Genomic DNA, 19945 nt, shown 5'->3' with positions numbered 1-19945 from the left:
GCAACGCGCTTATGTGAAGTGTAAAGCCCAATGCCCGTGATGTTCTCTTTATTTCAACCATGATAAATTGTGTTCATTTGTTTAAGCGCATGTGGCAGCTTTAGTGTTCCAACTATAAATTTTGGTTAACTTCTATTGACATGCTGTATTAAACTTTAGAAAAACAAATTACACTTCACCCGTTTTAATTGACTAAATGTGTCAAAAACACAGTAAGTATAACACGAAGGTCAGAGCCTTCGTCTACACTGTAATGGGTGTCATGGCAGGGATCCAACTCTTCTTGTACATTTCATTTTTCATGAAGTTTTAGGACAAGGCATACATTTAACATTCACTTCCACTTCTCATTTGTACTTCAAAGTTTATCATAGGCTGTGTGACTACCAAGAACACTTTTCTCCTGTGCTATTTAAAGTTCTCTTTGCATTGACGTGTGTGCCCGGAGAATACGCTGTTCTCCTGTAAACATGGCCTTGAGAATAGACTTCAGCATTCTGAAGAACAAAATTCTGATTTATAGATCATGGTAACACTCCCTGGAAAAGACCTGGTCTACGTATATCGTCCTGGCTTCCGTGGCTGAGCAACCAACCGTGTGGTTAGGTGCTGGATTAAACTTCGCATACTGGATCCCCTTGGGATCTGATTAAAGGGACCAGTTTTAATTCTTTTGCCCTCTGTTCAATGTTTTATCTAAATCTTTATTCCTTCAGTAATGTATTAGCTTGATGCCCGATGATTAAATAATATGAATTAAGCTCCCCTCTCACCTGCTGCCGCCGACCTTTTTTCCAGAGTTACCTCTTGGAGTGGTATCTTTTCATCTCCTTTTTCAAAATTAGCTCCTTTGCCAGAGTTCAAACACTAGTTTCCAGGGTGAATTTATGTCTGGAAAAACTCAAAACGGAGCAGGTGTTTGCAAAGTGTTATGTTTTGTATTAGAGAAAACAGGGATCCTAAATCTTAAAGTTTATTCCATTTTCATCACTACTTGTAAGAATCTCATTCCTTAGCACATACTTTCTTAACAAGAAACCACAACTTTTTTGTTGGCAATAACGGGAGACTCTCAATATCTGTTCTGTGCTGATCAATTTAGAGGAGGGAAGAATAATAGTAGCCATCCTTACTCAAGAAGCTCAGAGACTGACTGGTGGCGCTGAATCAGGGGTTTTGATGCTCCATAAGGGAGACCATCCCTTTCCTCCAACCCCCAACCCCACTCCAGGGGATCTCCACCATCCTGAAGAGTCCCTGAGAGCGAGTCTGATTCTAAGCTATGGCTTGGCGAGCTTTCTGTAAAGGGCCAGATAGGAAAACTTTTAAGCCTCGAAGACCAGATGTTCTCTGTCACAGCTGCTCAACTCTGCCATCGACAGCACAACCATTGACATTATGTAAACGGATGAGTGTGCCTTTGTTTCAATAAATATTTATGGACAGTGAAATTTGAATATCATATAAATTTCACATGTCATGAAATAGTCGTCTTCTAACTTTCCCCCAACTGTTTAAAAATGTAAACATCATTCTTTGTTTGGGGGCTGGACAATAATAGTTGGCAGGCTGGATTTGGCTGAAAGTCCCTAGTATGCCAGCCCCTCCTCTAAACTAATATAATTTCTAAAAGGCCCAAGAAATTAAGAGTGGGGAAGTGTCCTTTTAAAATAATGTTGTTCTAGTTTCTTCTTACATATATAGTGTTCTCTTACATAGCAGGGTACTTTTTCTCCCTTCCTGCATTTTTTGGTCAGATGATAAATATTGGCATCTGGAGTCTAATCGTATGGGAATTTGGCATAGCGAACACCGCTGTATCTGCTTAGGACTCACCATTTCCATGCCCACCCGCTCTGCTGCTTTCTGCAGCATGACTGTGAAACTCTGTGCAGTGTCTCTCACTCGGCCTGTGAGTACAGTGCACTGGAAGTGCTGAAGCATGAGCTCTTGGCCAATGGCTAATAGCATTGGTGGGAATGTATCTCCAGCTTAGGATATCTCTTGAGGCATATTTCACATTGTTTTCCTGGGTTCCTCAAAGGGATTGGAGCTCCAGCTGCTAACAACTATAACCCGCTCAGAAACTTACCCTTTACCGGTCAACTTCTTCCTCTGTTTCACTTTCCTATTTTTCTCCTGGTGCTTCTTAGCATTACCTCCCAAATAAAGCACTTGTGTGCTAGATTTTCAAGATAGTGCATATCCTTAAATTAAAAAAAAACAGCCTAGCGTGAAGGCTATTGGCCAAAGTTGTAGATATTTTATTTTATTGTTGTTCAAGTACAGCTGTCTGCATTCCGCCCCCACTCCCCTCCCTTATTTTTAAGAAAGATTTCATTTATTATATTTAGAGAGGGGAAGGGAGGGAGAAAGAGAGGGAGAGAAACATTAATGTGTGATTGTCTCTTGAGTGCCCTCCAGTGGGACCTGGCTGACAGCCCAGGCATGTGCTCTGACTGGGAATTGAACCAGCGACCCTTTGGTTTGCAGGCCAGCACTCAACCCACTGAGCCATACCAGCCAGGACTAAGTACTAAATTTTAAACCCTTGCTTTCTCCTTTTGTATTTCAGCAGAACTTGCTACCTGTTTTTTGAGTGTGGTGAGGATTTTCTCTTCCTCTTTTGTTTTTATTTTTTTTCTTCCTTTTTTGTTTTTAGCCAAGGGGCAGGCAGTCACAGCTAATGGCTGTCTACATGACTGCTAACCGAGAAGACTTGCAAGAAGTGGTGTGCCATCTCTATCCAGGTCACACTGATGATCGTGTCCTGTACAGTGTGACACATGACACAAGAAAATAGGTCAGAGGGAACATTGTTCATCCACCACCTCTCCTGTACCCAACCTGTAAACATCTCAAAGGTTATCTCTGTGACACCTCATTCTGATTTTCCCTGGTGAAGTGTAGAACTGGGATGAATGAAAGTGATGTGGTCTTTTGGAAATCCATGTCTTTGACAAATTTCACCCTGCATCTAGTCCACTGCAGAACTTGGCTTATGTGCTCTCCTGTCTGCTAAAGCACCCATGTTCTATGGTATTAAGAAAAGTTATTTAAAAAACCAGGTCCTTTATTTTTATTAAAACTCTTATAAAGCAGTTAAAAGTTTCCCCCCGATAACACCCTATCTCTGTCTCTTTCATCAGCATGAAGCATGGGTCTGCTTTTCTGACATTCCTGCTACTGGCTCCTGCTTTTGGAAAGGACAGACCCTTCTGTGACTTGCGGTGTACTTGGGGAAGGAATAGGGATGACCAGAAACCTTTTTAGGGTAAAAATCTCTTGAAGCAAGACATGCAAAGTGGATAAGCAGAAAGGAGTGAAGCTAGGATTCTTTTCATAGCAGCAGAGGGTGCTGGTGGTAGCAACATCCGAGCGTGTTCAATCCATAGTTGATGAGATAGAGGGAAGGGCTCTGTTTACCCAAAGCCAGACAAACTGAAATAGAAGTTATATGTTAGCCAAAAGCTTGTATTTTGAATAAAAGGCCCTACTATTACTTCAAATAAAATGCCAGATTTTTAAAAAAGTGTTTTGACTAGATGGTTATCTCCATATTAACTCCCAATTCCTATGAATATTAAATCAATATTTACTTGGACTAAGAATTAGGTTTGCATGGGGAATGAGGTGAAAGACTAAGGTAAGAATAAAGAAGACCAAAGATACATCAAGAATTATAATTTTATAAGCTGCACTTGCATGCTTCAAAAGGAGATAGATGCATTTATATATCAATAGTTAGAACTTGAATTTGAGCCTACATTGAGTTGATATGGCCACTTTCGTTCAGCAGTTAATGAAAATGATTCAAGAAAGAAAAATACAGTTAAAAATAGTCCCATGTCTAATGAAGAGCTATATATTACATGCAATCTTTTCATTTAATATTGTTACAAATATGAATTTGGGTGAGTCAATGAATTTTCTTTTTTTTTTTGAGGATCAAATGATTTTTTTGTTCATGTCAGTTTAGTTTATCTACCTAAAGCACTGAGAACGATGCTCAGCACATATTAAGCTTTGTGAAACTGTTACCTATGCTAAGGATGATGACAGCTGATATACATGGAGCCACTATAATTTTTAAGTCTTGTTTGGTAATCGGACAGCCAGTCTTTCAAATTAATTTCTCACTGTGTCTGTTTCAAAAGCAGAATAATCCATTGTTGTCAGGTAGCTCAGGTAGTTCTTAGTAGGTCAGTATGAGGTAATCTTGTTTGGAATTTGTGTAGAACTGTCTCTTTATTTGAAAAACACATAAACCAAAATTTTCCACTTTTCAACTTCTTGTACATGTTGAAAATTTTCAGTAAAGTTCTCTTGGATACAAAATATGGTTCAAGTGCCTCAAAATTAATTCTGTGATATATTCTTTTGAAAATCTGAAGGTTTCTTTATGGCCAAAAATACCACCAAGTTGAAATTTTTTATTTTGCTAGTGTACAAATAGAATATAACAGTCCACTTTTTATGGTTTCGAAAAACCTCTGACGATTTTGTTCAGATAATGCTGTCCTTCGCAGACCAGTGTCTGATCTGGAAAAGTCCGATTCGCCTTCTTTCTATCCCCTGACTTAATTTGTCTTTTCAGAAGTCTTGTTGGATGTTTTCTTTGTTGGCCTCTCCATGTTGCTGCTTCGTTTGAAAGGCTTCATTTTCTGATTGCACAATAGTCCTTTCAGTCTCCTAATTCCTCCTGACCAGGGATACCCACTTTGACTTCATTTCTCTTAATTTAGATCCAGCTGTGAGTTGCATGTTCTTTCACTGCCGGTTTAAATCTTGAATACGTTTCCTTAACTTCTGGAGTTCTTTCTGTGCATGTTCAATCATGTAAACTAGATTTTCATTATACACTTTCCAGGCATTGCATCCATGATGTGACATTAGCTCCAGATTATCAATTCAAACTGCTTGATGCTCTAACTGGGCCACAGAATTGTTTATACTCTCTTGCCCTGTAGTAATACCATTATTCTGACCTGAAGAAGGGGCTGGAAGTTCATATCCTTTCATACTGAGCAATTCAGTTGGTTGTCAGACAGCCAGTCTTTCAAATTCATTTCTCATTGTGTCTGTTTCAAAAGCAGAATAATCCATTGTTTTCAGGTAGCTCAGGTAGTTCTTAGTAGGTCAGTATCTGCGAGTTTCCACCCCCACCGGCGCTCCAACCACTTCCCGCACACCAGGCACTTCATAACCTTGGTGAAAATATGGCAGTGCATGCACCACAACCTCTCCAGCCACCAACCCTGTGCCTGCCACACTTAGGTTCACCTGTTTTCCAAGTCTCTCAATGAGTTTTCTTAATTCATTTTATATGCAGGCCCAGTGCTGGGTCCTAAAGTTACTACAGCTACTGAGATGTAGTCTCTGGCTTAAGCAGCCTATAGTCTAGTGACTTCATGATCAGCCCCAAAAACGGTACAGGAAAACCCATCAGTGCCTTATGCTCTTTGACTGATCCTGGCCTCCTCCTTAATTAGTTGTAGATTCATATTGCTTTCATCTATTGATTCCTTCACTCACTCAGTCACTCACTCACTCAATATTTTTTTGATCACTACTATATTTTAGATACTATATTGTTTCAGATGTCTTTGTGGAGCTGACTGTCTTGTTTTTAAATATAAGACCCCAAACCACAAAATTCCTGGAAGAAAACACTGACAATAAAATCTTGGACATTTCTCAGAGCAGTATTTTTTTCTGATATATCTCCTCAGGCAAGGCAAACAAAAGAAAAAATAAACAAATTGGACTACATCAAACTAAAAGGTTTTTGCACAGCAAAGGAAATTATCAACAAAATGAAAAGACAACTTATTGAATGGGAGAATATATTGACCAATGACACATCTGATAAGGGGTTAATATCCAAAATTTATAAAGCACTCATTCTACTCAACACACACATACACACCAAATAATCCAATTAAAAATGGGCAGAGAACCTGAATAGACACTGCTCCAAAGAGGCCATAAAGATAGCCATTAGACATATGACAAGATGCTTAATGTTACCCATTGCCAGAGAAATGCAAGTTAAAACCTCAATGAGCTATTACTTCACACCTGTTTGAATGGCTATCATCAATAAATCAACGAACAACAAGTGCTGCTCAGAATGTGGAGTGGAACCCTAATGTGTTTTGGTGGCAATACAGATTGGTGCAGCCACTATGCAAAACAGTATGGAGTTACATCAAAAAACTAAAAATGGAACTGCCTTGTGACCCAGTGATCCCATTTCTAGGTATTTATCTGAAAAAACCCAAAACGCTAATTCAAAAGCATCTGTGCACCCCTAAGTTCATTGCAGCAATACTTACAGTAGCCAAGATATGAAAAACAATCCCAAGTGCATACCAACTGATGAGTGGATAAAAAACTGGTGGCACATATACACAATGGAATATTATTCAACCATAAAAAGAATGAAATCTTATCCTTTGTGGCAGCATGAATGGACCTAGAGGGTATTTATGCTAAGTGAAATAAGGCAGTTAGAGGAAGACAAATGCCATATGGTTTCACTCATATGTGGAATCTGAGAACAAAAGAAACAAACAAAATTAAAACACACTCATGGACACAGAAAGAGACTGTTGGTTGTCAGGGAAGAGGGTATAGCGAATATAGCTAATAATATTGTAATAACTATATATGGTACCAGATGGGTACAGGAAATACTGAGAGGGAGGTTTGTAAAGTATTTGATTGTCTAAGCACTATGTGGTATGTCTAATACTAAAATAATATTGAATATAAACTGTAATTAAAAAACAAAAAAATAAACAGGCCAACCCTGAGATTTAGAAATAAATTAGTATCGTTGAGATCCCGGATTCATTAAAACTAAATTATGACATGATGGAATTTCAAAAAATTATGGCAGAATAGTTCTGACAGCGTATCACTACTGTTACATGAAGACAGAAGATGACTTGAAGACAGGACATCTAGATCATGTTTAAATCTTTAGTTGCCAGGTATTGTCCTTCATACTCCATGTAGTACCCATGTATCAAAATTCATGGGTTTTCAAGTTTCCTACTGGTCATTTTAATAATCTTTCAAGATAAAGTTTTTAACCTTATGAATAGATGTCCACCACCCCAAGCTCACTGCCAGGTCACTCGATCATTCCTTGGGATTCTCAGCTGCACTTCATTATATATCATCACCTTGTAGCCTGCCCTGGGCACCCCACCTCACACTTCATCACTTCTTGCATTCTTTGTGAGCGCGCCACTCTTTTACAGAATTTGTGTCCATCATCCACTATTCATTATTTCCAGACCAAATGTAAACTAATCACACTTTACTGGTATCTAGGTTAGTTTTTAATGTACCAAAACAGGAACTATTTAGTTACACATTATCAAAAAGAAATAATTTTCTATGATAAAATGGGGTCCAGAAGGTATTGTATGTTAGGCAGTTCCTGGGCTCTCTTCCTCTTTATACTGATTCTATAAACCTGAGCAGCTTATTACTAGGTGTCTTTGTTACATTAACTGAAAGAAATAAAGATACTCGCTGACTGCCCCGTTGAGGTGTCAGCATTATGAGGTGGTCATGTTGCTTTTGGTGATATTAACCGGAACGGGTTACTCCTTTCACTACATTTTGGAGTAGTGAGTGTCATTTTTCTGGGTTGCCTTTTTTTTTTTACCTTAAACTGCTAAATAACTTCTTTCATTCTGATTGACCAATCCAGACTGAAGGTAAACTAACGTGGATCACCTGAAAGTTTCCATACAAAATCAAAAGTACTGTTGTTATGATTACTACTGATTCAAGTAGATTTTTCTGAGTAAATTATTCCTTCAAGTATTCTAACACAAAGTTGCTAACAATATATTTTATTATATAATGGAATTGATCATAGCAAATGTAAATTTTTATTCATCGTGATTATGCTTTATCCATTCAGAGTCTTATGTATTCTATGTATAATTTCCCACTCTTTGCTAATATAATGATCTCAAATTATTCAAATAGATTTTCCATCACTTGGTATCTTAGTCTGCTTATGCTGTTGTAACAAAGTGCCACCCTCATGACTTCAGCATCCCCCAAAGTCCCCACCGCTTATACCACCACCTCTGGAGGTTAAGATTTCAACATATGAATTTGGGGGTGGGGCACAAACATTCAGACCATAGCACCGTGTCCATTAGAATCAAAGGTTGTACATTTATAAGTCCACCATCTTCACACAGTTACTGTAACCTTTTTTCTTGCCTTTCAGTTTTAGTGTGGTTTGGTAGAGCCTAGAGGAGGCTGGCTAGCAATTTCAAGACATAATGTGAAAGGATCATGATTTCTGATGATCTCATTTTAACAATTCTAGAAGTTGTATTCATAGCTATATGGTATGTCTCATTGATGTGACTAACTCATTACTCAGTCTTAGTGAATATTGAATTTATACTGTTAAACAGGAAAAACATTCCTCTATTAGGCATTTCAATTATTACTTAAAATATTTATTATTTAGAACAATATTTCAGCTTACAAAATTAAATGGCTGCAAATTTAGGGTTACTAACCTTTACAAAGTCCTCCTTCAGTACCTCAGTATTGCCTAGGTACTAAATTGCAATATTAATCACATATGTTACAGCTAAGCAGGCAGGTGTGTGTGGTCAATTTTTAATTTTGTTTTTATTTTACTCTTTAATCCGTGGAATTTAAGACTTTGTTTATTCAGAGGAGGAATAGAAAAACCTGCCTTTGCAGTACTCCATAAAAATTTACAGAGACAATGCTTTTTTCTTCAGTCAAAACAATGCATTTCATTTACTTTAATGACTGCTTGAAACTGTAACTGGTTTGCACTTTGAAACACTTTGGTGCTTGTTGGTGGTTTTCAAGTTAAGGTGGTGCATAAGTTAAAATAAAAATAGACTGATTAAGTCTTGACTTTAGGAACTGGCCTTTTCAATTTAATTTCAGGAATCCAAGAAAACAAATGTTACAGTTTTCAGGGCAAGAGTCTATAATGTTACATCATCAAGAATATACAGAAACATTCCTAGATTTTTCTGACATTACTCAGAATTAGTGCTGTGTGAATTTTTCAAATTGAGACAGGCATTGCAGTGTTATTTATGAGTAAATGATGAAGGAGCATGCTAGAAGGTTTTTCTGTAACCTGCGACTGCATGCAGACAGAAAGCTTACTTTATGATTGGATTCAGATAGAAAAAGTGAAATGATTTGAATGATGAATTTTAGAAGGCCCAGAGTTAGTCTACAAAAGGCCACTGTCTTCCAGGGAGGGACCAAAATATCATCTATACTTATTATTTGATCTGGAAACATTTGAGCCCCTTCATTGTGTTAGGCATGAGTGATGGCCACATAAAGATAAACAAGACACTATCTCCCCTCATGGATGGAGCTACATGGAAATAATGAAAGTTGTAGTAATATAAATAATGACAGTTACCATTTTTTGAACACCTAAAGCATGCCCACTACTGAAATGCAGTTTTCCCTAACAAAATGACTCTGCAAAGTATTGCTCTGGTTTGCAACAAAGAAACAGCCTTAAAGCAATTAATTAACTTGTCTGAGTCATGAGAGAGCACATCGAGAATTTAGATTTGAACCTTATTCTGATCCCAAGGTCACCATTTTGAAAAACCATGGGTCAAATCATACTCGTTAGACAATTTAAAAATTCTAAGTTGAGATTTTGTTATGAAGGCTGTTGGAAGCTACTGATTTTAAATAGCATATGGCATGCAAGGATTTGGGTTTTGGAGAGAAACTTCTGACAATAGTATGGAGAATGATGTAGAAAGGGGATGAGACTGGAAGCAACAAACACTGCAAAAGTTAAGGTGGGAGGCAATGAAGTCCTGACTTGAGACACAGCACTGGGAATGGAAAGGACGTGAATGAATTTAAGATACACTCAAGAAGAAGTAGGTGTGAGGATCAGTCAAGGACAACATCCAAAATTCTTACTTGAGAAGCCAATTAGAAGATGGTTTCCCTTGAGGACACTATGCGAATAGGAAATACAGAAAAAGAAGGAGATGAGATTAGTTTAAAAATTGCATTAAAAATTGTACAAGCTCATTATAAAAATAGGAGCAGTACAAGAAGGCAAAAAATAAATGTTAAATGTTACCCTAAATCTTAGAACTTAGAAATAATTATTGCTAACTTTTGGTACACTTCATTCTGAACATATTTCTATAGAAAAATATATAAACAGAAAGATAGATAAATTGCAGGATTTAATCAACTTTAGATGAATGATTCTTTACTATAAAAGATGTTAGTTCCTGAAAGTTCCCAGTAAAGACATATATTATATGTCAATAGTGTTTCTGGTTTTGTAACAGCACATTAAATCTAAGCAGCATCCTATAAGTTTAAGCTGGGTTCTAACATGTTGAATTTGGAGTATTTATGGGCCATCCATATGGGATTGTCCTTTAGTGAGATATGTATGTGGTCTTAGATCCACAGTGAGATCAGGGCTGGACATGTTGATTCAGGAGAAGTTATTGAGGTAACACTAGATTAGTATGTAGAATGCATGAGACTTGAGGATGAATAGAGCCTTTGAATAGTGGGGGAAATAGGAGACAACTCACCAAAAGTATTTATTTAGGGAGAAGAAAAACGAAGAGATATGTTGTTATAAAAGAGAGGAGAGAAAAGAGTTGGAAAAAGTTGTCTATGGTATCAAATATCATAGAACAATCAAATTAAGATAGGGTGGGAAATTATTCATTGGCTATAGCAATTTGGGAACAGCATCAACAGGAATTTGGTCTCACCAAGAACAGTTTTTGCTGAGTGGTGGAGAAAAACTAGATAACAGTGAGCAAAGAAGTGGGAAGCAAACACCATTCTTAAGAAACTCAGTGGTCAATGTCAGGGAAAGCTAGAGAGATTGGGCAACAGACACACAGTAAACCAGTTTAGAGAAGGCTTATTTTTCACATAAGAGGGGCTTGATGATATTATATAAAGTGGGTGAAATCCAAAACAGAGGAAGAGGCTCAAGTAGAGAGGAAAGCAGAGCTGACTGGGGGAGCAGGGACCCAAGTAGGTCCAAGATGTGGGTAGCATGACAAGCTTTGGGCAGGAGACAGAACAAATTCTCAGTGATAGAGGGAGTGTAGGTATGTAGATATACTTATATAATAAAATAGAGCTTTAACAAAAGTTCTTCCTGGAGGGAAATAAAGGGGAGAAAAAAATGGGACAACTGTAACAGCATAATTAATAAAATATATTTAAAAATGAAAAAGAGTAAAATGAAAAAAGAAAAAGTCTTCCTAAATGATTTGTGTTTTCTATGTTAAGAAGAGGATAAAATAGTCCGCTGCAAATGAGAGAGATGGGGTTTGAAAAGGGAGTTGGAGAAAGAGTAGATGTCAATAGTAAGTAGTAAAGTTATTTGTAGTAATGAGAAAAGGTATAGACTAGAGGTATATAAAGCAATGTTAATTGGCTCCAAAGACTTGATCAGAGTTGAAAACCATATTTCTTCCTGGTGACAGATTTCATGGCTATGTGATTTTCTTTATGGAACTTAGATGTAGAAGTGGAGTAGATCAATGGTTAGATTGAACCAAGGCTTTTCAATCTTTTTCCATTGGAAGAAAGACTGACAAGGCCAAGGCAAATAGATGTTCACAAGAGAGTATTTGAAGGGGTAGATCATGAGACAGTCCAGATGAGAGAGAAAGGGAGGAAGGAAAGACAGGCTCTCTGAAGTTGACTATATATATATTAACAAAAGAAAGAGAGCAGGGAATCTGTAAAGAGAAACAGTTGTGATTGGGATGTGATGTTTTTGATTTAAGAGATGGAATATTTTCCGTTGAAATGAGACACTTAAAACAGCCAAAAGCAATCTGCATATTTTTTTCATGAAGGGAACAGTAACTGGGAATTCCTCTTCTGTGGACTGGAGAATGCAAACTCACCTACTGTAGTGCACACACCAGAACTACAGGTCTGCATAGTGAGGACAACACCTCTCTCTCAGGCTATCAACTCTACAGAGAAGAGTCCTTCCAAGGTTAGAGAGACTGAGTTCCCCGAGGAGTGATGGAGGTGGTATGAAGGTCCATCATCCCAAATCTACTGCAGCTAATCTTAAACTCATTTCTACTTTCAAATTAAAGTGATTATGTGAAATGGTTGTTTTAGCATCTTGTCTTTCGTTATCATGCTGTGATATAGCTTAGTACATTGTATGGTAGGCACTGTAATCTCTGTTCCATCAGGCTGTGATTTCATCTATGGCATGAACTGCATCTTATTTTAATTTTCATATCCAAGTGCTAAGCAGCGTCAACAATGTTTATCTCATCAAGAAATAAATCATTCTCAGAGAGAATCAGAAAGACTTCATGAACTCAGTATGCTTTGAACAACTGACTGTCCTTTTTTATCACTGTTTTCCACATTTGACTCACTCCCAAATGACAAACATGGCACATGTTAGGCGCATAAAAATACTTGTCATCAATTGATAAGATGGCATCCTTCCTTCGTTGTGGAATGTTGGGCATTGCTTTGTTGTTATTTGTGTAAACGTACATTTGTAGAACTATATTTACACAGATTTGTCTACCTTTATTAGTTCTGACAAGTTTTTTTTCTGGAAAATATACCTTTGAAATACTGCTTGTGCACCTTGTTGAAGGTACTTTTCACACAATTCTGTTGATGATGGAATGATTTCAATAGTAGTGGATTATCTCTGCATATTGTATGGATCCTATTAGAGACCTAGCATGCTGTCAGACTAGTAGATGTGTACTGAGAACTCTTCTGAAAATGTTGTACCCATTGCTTTCCAGCCCAAGTCTACCTAACAAAAGTGGAAGGTTGAGCCCTTAGCTTATTTTTATTTTTTTTCTTGAATGGTTCTCTATCAAACAAAAATCACTGAATCACTCAGTGATTCACTCAGGCAGCTCTACTGTGGTTTGGGTAAATCAACAAGTCTGGGGAATCATTTGTCTGACATAGGATGGAAAAAATGTTGCCACTTAAAAAAGGTGAAAAAGTTATTTTAATTACAGGAACATTTGTGTACTGGAAACTTGAATGACTAGTCTCTTTTAGGCACACAGCAAATGTCAGAACTTTTTGGAATGATTGGCTGGAACCTGTGCCATAGTCCTCAAGACTCTGTTCCATTCTCATTTTTTTTAACTTTTTTAAAAAGATTTTATTTATTTATTTTTAGAGAGGGAAGGGAGGGAGAGAGAGAGAGAGAGAAACATCAATGTGCGGTTGCTGGGGGTTATGGCCTGCAAGCCAGGCATGTGCCCTGACTGGGAATCAAACCTGTGACACTTTGGTTCGCAGCCCGTGCTCAATCCACTGAGCTACACCAGCCAGGGCTCCATTCTCATTTTTATGGAGTACTAATCTTCTCATCTTTGAACAAAGGACCATTCTTTCCTTCCTTCCTTCCTTCCTTCCTTCCTTCCTTCCTTCCTTCCTTCCTTCCTTCCTTCCTTCCTTCCTTCCTTCCTTCCTTCCTTCCTTCTTTCCTTCCTTCCTTCCTTCTCTTCCTCCTTCCCTCCCTCTTTCTTTTCCTTTCTTCTTTCCTTCCTTTTAGTTTCAGTTGTACATTTTAATTCAACATCTGTATACAATACAAAGTGATCATCCCCAAAGGTGTAGTTACTATCTATCACCATACAATTGACTGCCTTTACTCCTTTATTTTAATGCTTAGTGAGAGCTCATTATCTCTCATCTGTCTATCATCTATCGGTCATCATCTATCATCCACAGAAGTTTAGGGTATCTGGTCCCTAGATGTCCTTTGTAAGTAGTCACAAAATTCCACTTAATAAATAAAGGAACCATGAGGATGTAGACATCAATTAAATTGTGAACACAAGTGAAAGTATTTCTATATTAAATGGCTATCACAATAGCTACATTCTAATGACATCAGCTTAAATATTTATTTTGCCTACAGATTTAAAAATCTTAGTAAGGGAAGAGGCTCAGGCTTAGTGATGAGACAATGCCATGTGTAACACACCAAGACAAACTTTTTCTTTGAAATGTGGGTCAAAGCATCATTGTTGTTTTTTTGAAAATTTCATTGAATGCAGTTTAGATCACTTTAAACTTGTAGTAGTACAGAGAAGGAATAGTCTCTAGGAAAAGATATATAAACCTAGATCACTTAATCAGCTGTTGCACCATTGATTCAAGAATCAATATTTACATGGTGGGATATATTGTTATAAAATGTCACAAAGTAAAACATGTAAATTTAAATGTCCTCAATTTCTGAAGCAACTGAATGCTTCCTTTTTTCAAAGTTAAAGGCTTTCCAAGGAAGATTAAAATAAGTATGCAGTCCCAACCAGATGTTACTGTAATCCTTCTGAAATACTAGTTAGTAACCTTTTTTTTTCATTTCTGATTGCTTGTCTTCTTGACAAGACTTTTCCATATCCTTCTTGGAGCAAAAATAGGGAAAGGAGAGGGGCACAAAGCCTGTTATTTCCTACTATTCATTTAGACAATTTGCTTTCCCTTTTTCAGGTTTGATTCATACACATTTTCCTAATGTGTCAGAAAAGTTGGATTCACCTCATTGCTCTGGTTTTACCTCTGAGTGAATTATTTCTGAGTCAATTTTCCCCATGTCTACTCCTGGATTCTTATTTGAATCAAAAGTGAACTTTGAATTCACTTTTGATGTTGCTGACATCACAAGTTTCTAATAATCCACCTCTTCTCTCACCCTTCTCCTTTTTCTACACCTGAGACATCTATCGATGAGATCCAAGAAGTAGTGTTTTTCTGTCCTCTCTTCTTCCATGTGATGTCTGTATAAAGAGTTTTTAAAGTAAGCTGCTGAATTAAAGAAGCTTGTCATCTGTCTACCTAGTTGTTAGGTGAAGTAGAGAATGACGAAGGAAACATTTGCTCAATTCGTTTAGAGCAGGAAGTGAATTAAGTCAAAATATTTCATCCACATAATAGCACTATTATGAAGCGTACCTTTATTTTTTCTTATACCATAGACGAGGAAGCTGGGGTGTACAGAGGTTAAACACCCTTCTTCAGATCACACGGTTAGGAACCAGCAGAGTAGAGACTTGACCTCCGGTCTGTGCCATTCTGAGGACCGTTTGTACCCTTAAGTACCATACTGCAACAACCCAGCCAGCTGTTTAGAAACATTTGCAATAGATAATACAAATAACTTTCGTATGGGAACAACTCAAAGCTCAGCTTGTATGTTTGTTGGGTCTGTAGTGATGCCTTATTGAGTAGTGTACAATGATGCCTGAAATGCTTCTGTTGTGTCCAGAGAGAAAAGTATTGGATCCTCAGGGTGGCAGGTAAGTGCTGGAAAACCACTTCAAATTAAAAAGACCCACAAGACTGATTTATGACGTGGAAGTTCAGATTATTTCTGTAAAGAGAAATATATGTCTATAGGATTACAAATATTGATCATTTGGAGAGAATTTTCCTTTTAGATAGGTAGACTCTCTTAAGAGATCCATTAATATACTAGAACATTTCTACAATCAGGAAAAAATGTTCATAGTAGATTTTGAAAACATTACTATAGCTGAGCTATTGTTATAGGCTGAATTGTGTCTCCCCAAAATGCCTATGTTAAAGCCCTAACCCTCAGCACCTCATAATGTGACTATTTTTGGAGATAGGAGCTTTAAAGAGGTGATTAAAGTAAAATAAGGTCATGTGAGTGGGCACTAATCCAACATGACTGGTGTCCTCATAAGAGGAGGGGATTGGAGTGCAGACCTGTGCTCACACGGAGGAAAGACCACGTGGGGACACAGGGAGAAGGCGGCTGTGTGTAGTCAAGGAGAGGCCTCGGAAGAGACCAAACCAGTGCGCACCCTGATGTTGGACTTCCAGCCTCCAGAACTGTGAGAAAATGAATTTCTGTTGCTTAAACCATGCAGTCTTTTATGACAGAACTGGCAAACTAATACAAAAATTAAAAATTTTTATTGCAGAATTATTTCCATTTCACTAAATAATATTAGTTATTAAAAGTCAGAGTTTATCCTCTCTAAATAGTCCTGAATATATTCTGAATGATTTTTAATCTATTTCCTAGATTCTGTATTTACCTTTCTTTTACATTATTTCCTCTAATAAATTATATTGTTTTTATTACCTTTATTGGATCTAGTAAAATTCTACACCAGCACTCAACAATTAAAATACAATGTGAATCATGAAAGTTTACATTATTTAAGTTTCCAGTAGCCATATTAAAAAATGAAAAAAGGTGAATTTAATTTTAATAATATATGAATATATATTAATATATATTATGTCTTACATATAAATATTATATACGATAGATCCAAAATAGAATTATTTCATCATGTAGTTAATATAAAATTATTAATAAGAAATTTTCCATATTAAGCCTTCAAACTTTAATGCTCATTTTACTGTTAGAGCAGATCTTACTTTGGACCAGCCACATATCAGATGCTCAGTAGTCGGTGTGGCTGGTGGATGGGACAGAACTGCAGAGAACTTAAAAGACATCTCCCTCCATTAGTACTGTATTTGCATGCTTTTAAGAAGGCAAGTCTGCAGATGGCTGAGGTCCCCTGGTGTATGTTGGTTATTTGAAGTTTCAATTTAGACCTTGATAAGCTCTTACCTGAGAGCATAAAGTTTATTAGTTCGGTGTCATTGTATGTACAGAGTCTTGATGGACACAGAAGAAGTCACAGCTAGAGTTCTAATCAGGTAATATTTTCCTACTAGGGCTTACCAAAAACATTCCATTTTCTTCAATAGATACTTGAGAAATTTCTTGCTATACGCAAGGCATGAAGAGGGGAAACGTGTAAGATCATTTATTTTCAAACTGAATCTTTTCTAATACTGAAAATCTCTGAAAAGATAAGATGCTTCCCTTTGTTAGTCTGGTACCATGCACTGACGTCTGTCATCTCATTCACTTTTTCATAGTCTTGTGAGCTTTACACAAATGAGAAAACTGCAGCTTACAGGTTTCGAGCAAATTTCCCAAAGCCACATTGTTCACAATTGGTGAAGTCTCTCATCCATATTTGTTTGATTTTAAAGGATTCATGCTGTGGTTAAATCTTATTCCAGTGCATTCTTCATATTTGAGAAATTTCAAAGCAATGTGAAGTGTGTATGAATTTTGTAGAAACTATTAAGCCTAGTTCTCAAGAGTACAGCTTTGGAGTAGGCTGGACTCAAATTCAAGTTTCAGATCTCCCAGTTATTAGTTTTTCTTTTTCCCTCCCTCCCTCCCTCCCTCCCTCCCTTTTCAGAAGCAGGTCTCCTCATTCAGAGAGCAGGCATCACGATGATCCCTAGCTCTCAGGGTTGTGTAAGGACTGAGTGAGCTAACTCAGGAAAGCACACTGTGAGAGGCTTATACTAATGAGTCGCCAATATTAGCAGCTTTTTCTTTTTTATCATAAGCAGTAATGAGCCTGGTGTATATTAACTGTTTCAAAATTTTTGACTACTTAATATATCAGAATAGATTATAATACATTAAATATGATTAAGCAGAGAAGCCTGAAATACTTTTCCATAATTAACTGCACAAATTGTATTCAAGAATGAGAACAGCTTTCAGAAGCAGATCTGACATCCACCAACAGCTAGAGGAGAGGACAGCGCTGATGTCTTTCCTACCTATGAACTAACAGTTTTATCCTTTAGAGGTGGTGACCTTGATTTCTCTCTGAAAGATACCTGAATTCTAGCCAATGCTGCTTTGGGATTTGACATACCACCTCACCCATTTAAAAGGAGATAGACAAATAAGGTTTTTCAAAGGTCACATCTAAGCCATTCAAAGTTTTTTTTTCATGTTTTTGCTATTGCTGAAGATTGTATTAAGACAATTGCAACAAAACAACAAAAATATAAATGAACCAATGAAGAGAACAAAAACAGAGAATGAAAGGGGGCAAAAGAGCCCCTGTTCAGGGTTCAAATCCTTCCACTCGTCAGTGAGTCTTAACCTTTTCGATAATTACATTATGTGCCGCAGCAAAGAAACAAAAAGGGATAAAGGTCTGAGGAGTTATATTGATGAACTACGTGTGGTGCTCCGAAATGGCATGGAATATCTTGTTCAAGCTGTAAAAATATATTAGCATGTCATGTTATCTTCATAAATTCTTCTCACACGTAGGGTGGGTGGAGTTCCCAAATCCCAAGGCACATTACCAATTCGGCTGGTCACTGCAATTCATCAATTGTTTTGTCACATAGTTGCAGGCTCACAGTTGGGACTGAGGTATTATGATTCTAGAGGGTTTGATAATAGGTGAGTTATTAGCTGTTGGGGACAGATTTGTTTCTGAGCCTTTCTGTGGCAGTCTCTTATATAGGAAGGCAATCATTCTTGTGGAATTGCACCCTCAGACTTAAAGAGATTTTGAATATAGCTTGTAATTTTTTTCCTAGTAAAATTTCATTAGTGGTTAATTATGGCTGGTGGAGCTTTCCGGAAGTTCACCAAGTGTGCTGAGAGTTCAAACATGCCAAATTTTAAACAGTGTCACGATGGGACAACCCTCTGTAATCTTTGTCACCAGGTTTACATACACCGTGTCCAGTCCCTCTATGTGATAGTGCATGTTAAACTTGTGTGTTTAATCTTTTAGGAAAATAAAAAATGTTAAGAATTTATTTTTTCTTAGGCAGAGCAATTTTAGTCTTTGGTTTTTGAGTACTTGCCTAGTACTGTATGATTTGGGGGAAGAAATAATTCGTTCCAAGGAATATTTAAATAGCATCAAACTATGATAAGGATGCAAGAAGTTAAATGCTTTCTGTGGGTGTTGCAAATCATACCAAATGAACCCAAAGCGTGCTTAATCTTAGTCATTCCTATCTAGAAGCTTCTCAGAGGAGCCAGATCATATCTATGGCAGATTAAGCAGAGTCAATTTCTCTTCCAAAGATACACATTTGTGGAGACAGGAGAGAAAACACAAAATAATGTAAATGTAATAAATTTCTCAATAAATTCTTCTCAAAATTTCAAGTTTCTATTACAGTACAGTAACTTCATATTAAAATAGGTACTTTGGTCCACATATTGTCATCAACTCCAAAATTAATTTGCTTATGAAAATATTATTAATTACTTATATTGTTTATCAGTGAGGGTGGGAGGATATGCAAATAAGGAAAGTTTTCCAATTAGTCAATACAAAATATAGTTACATTGAAATAATTAGATAATTAAACATCTGATTTAATTATTAAACACACAAATAAGAATCAGATAATTAAACACATGATTTAAATTTTGCTGAATTTAAAGTTTTTGTTAGGGCTACAACACTTGGAAACCTGTCTACTGTTTTTCTTTCTATTTTTCTGGTGATTAGGCTTATAATTTCTTAATTGAAGAATATAGAACAAGAAATGACCAAAAGCTTAAAGATGGAAAAATGATCACTTTGGTGACACAATTCCCAAGTGGCAGTTGCATATACATGAAACATTCTAGAAACTGGGGTAAATTTAAAATATTACTAAAGAGTTTCACACTTTTGCTGTGTTGGGATGAAAACATTTTTGGGGCGAGGGACATTTCTGTCTCGTCAAAAAATTTTGTGGCTGAATTATCTGGGATGAGATTCAGAGCCTGGAAAAAGTTTGATTATATGCTCTAAGGGGCTCATAACTGAAATAGGGTGTGAGTCACCGACAGTATATATCCACCCAGTTATGTAAATTGTTTCTGATAAGTTGCTGTGAGCCCTTTTGTCAGCCCTAAATGTCTCATGCCACTTTAGAGAACCCTTGACCTGGAGCAGACTCAGTTCTGGATGTTCTAATATAAAGTGCATTATGGGAGATACAGAAGAAATCTAAGCCATAGACTCAATGTTCTAAAAACTTACAG

The 19945-nt window shown here is 37.0% G+C and overlaps 1 pseudogene; it reads right to left on the bottom strand.

Moving 5' to 3' along the window:
• Positions 1-4593: 4593 nt before the first annotated feature.
• On the bottom strand, positions 4594-14674 carry LOC123813939 (annotated as a pseudogene).
• Positions 14675-19945: the final 5271 nt, after the last annotated feature.

The sequence above is a fragment of the Phyllostomus hastatus genome, unplaced genomic scaffold (assembly GCF_019186645.2).
Source record: "Phyllostomus hastatus isolate PE091 unplaced genomic scaffold, TTU_PhHast_1.1 phas_contig_159, whole genome shotgun sequence".
Taxonomy (NCBI): domain Eukaryota; kingdom Metazoa; phylum Chordata; class Mammalia; order Chiroptera; family Phyllostomidae; genus Phyllostomus; species Phyllostomus hastatus.
Note: the sequence above shows the minus strand (reverse complement) of the source record. Positions and strands in the feature narration are given on the sequence as shown.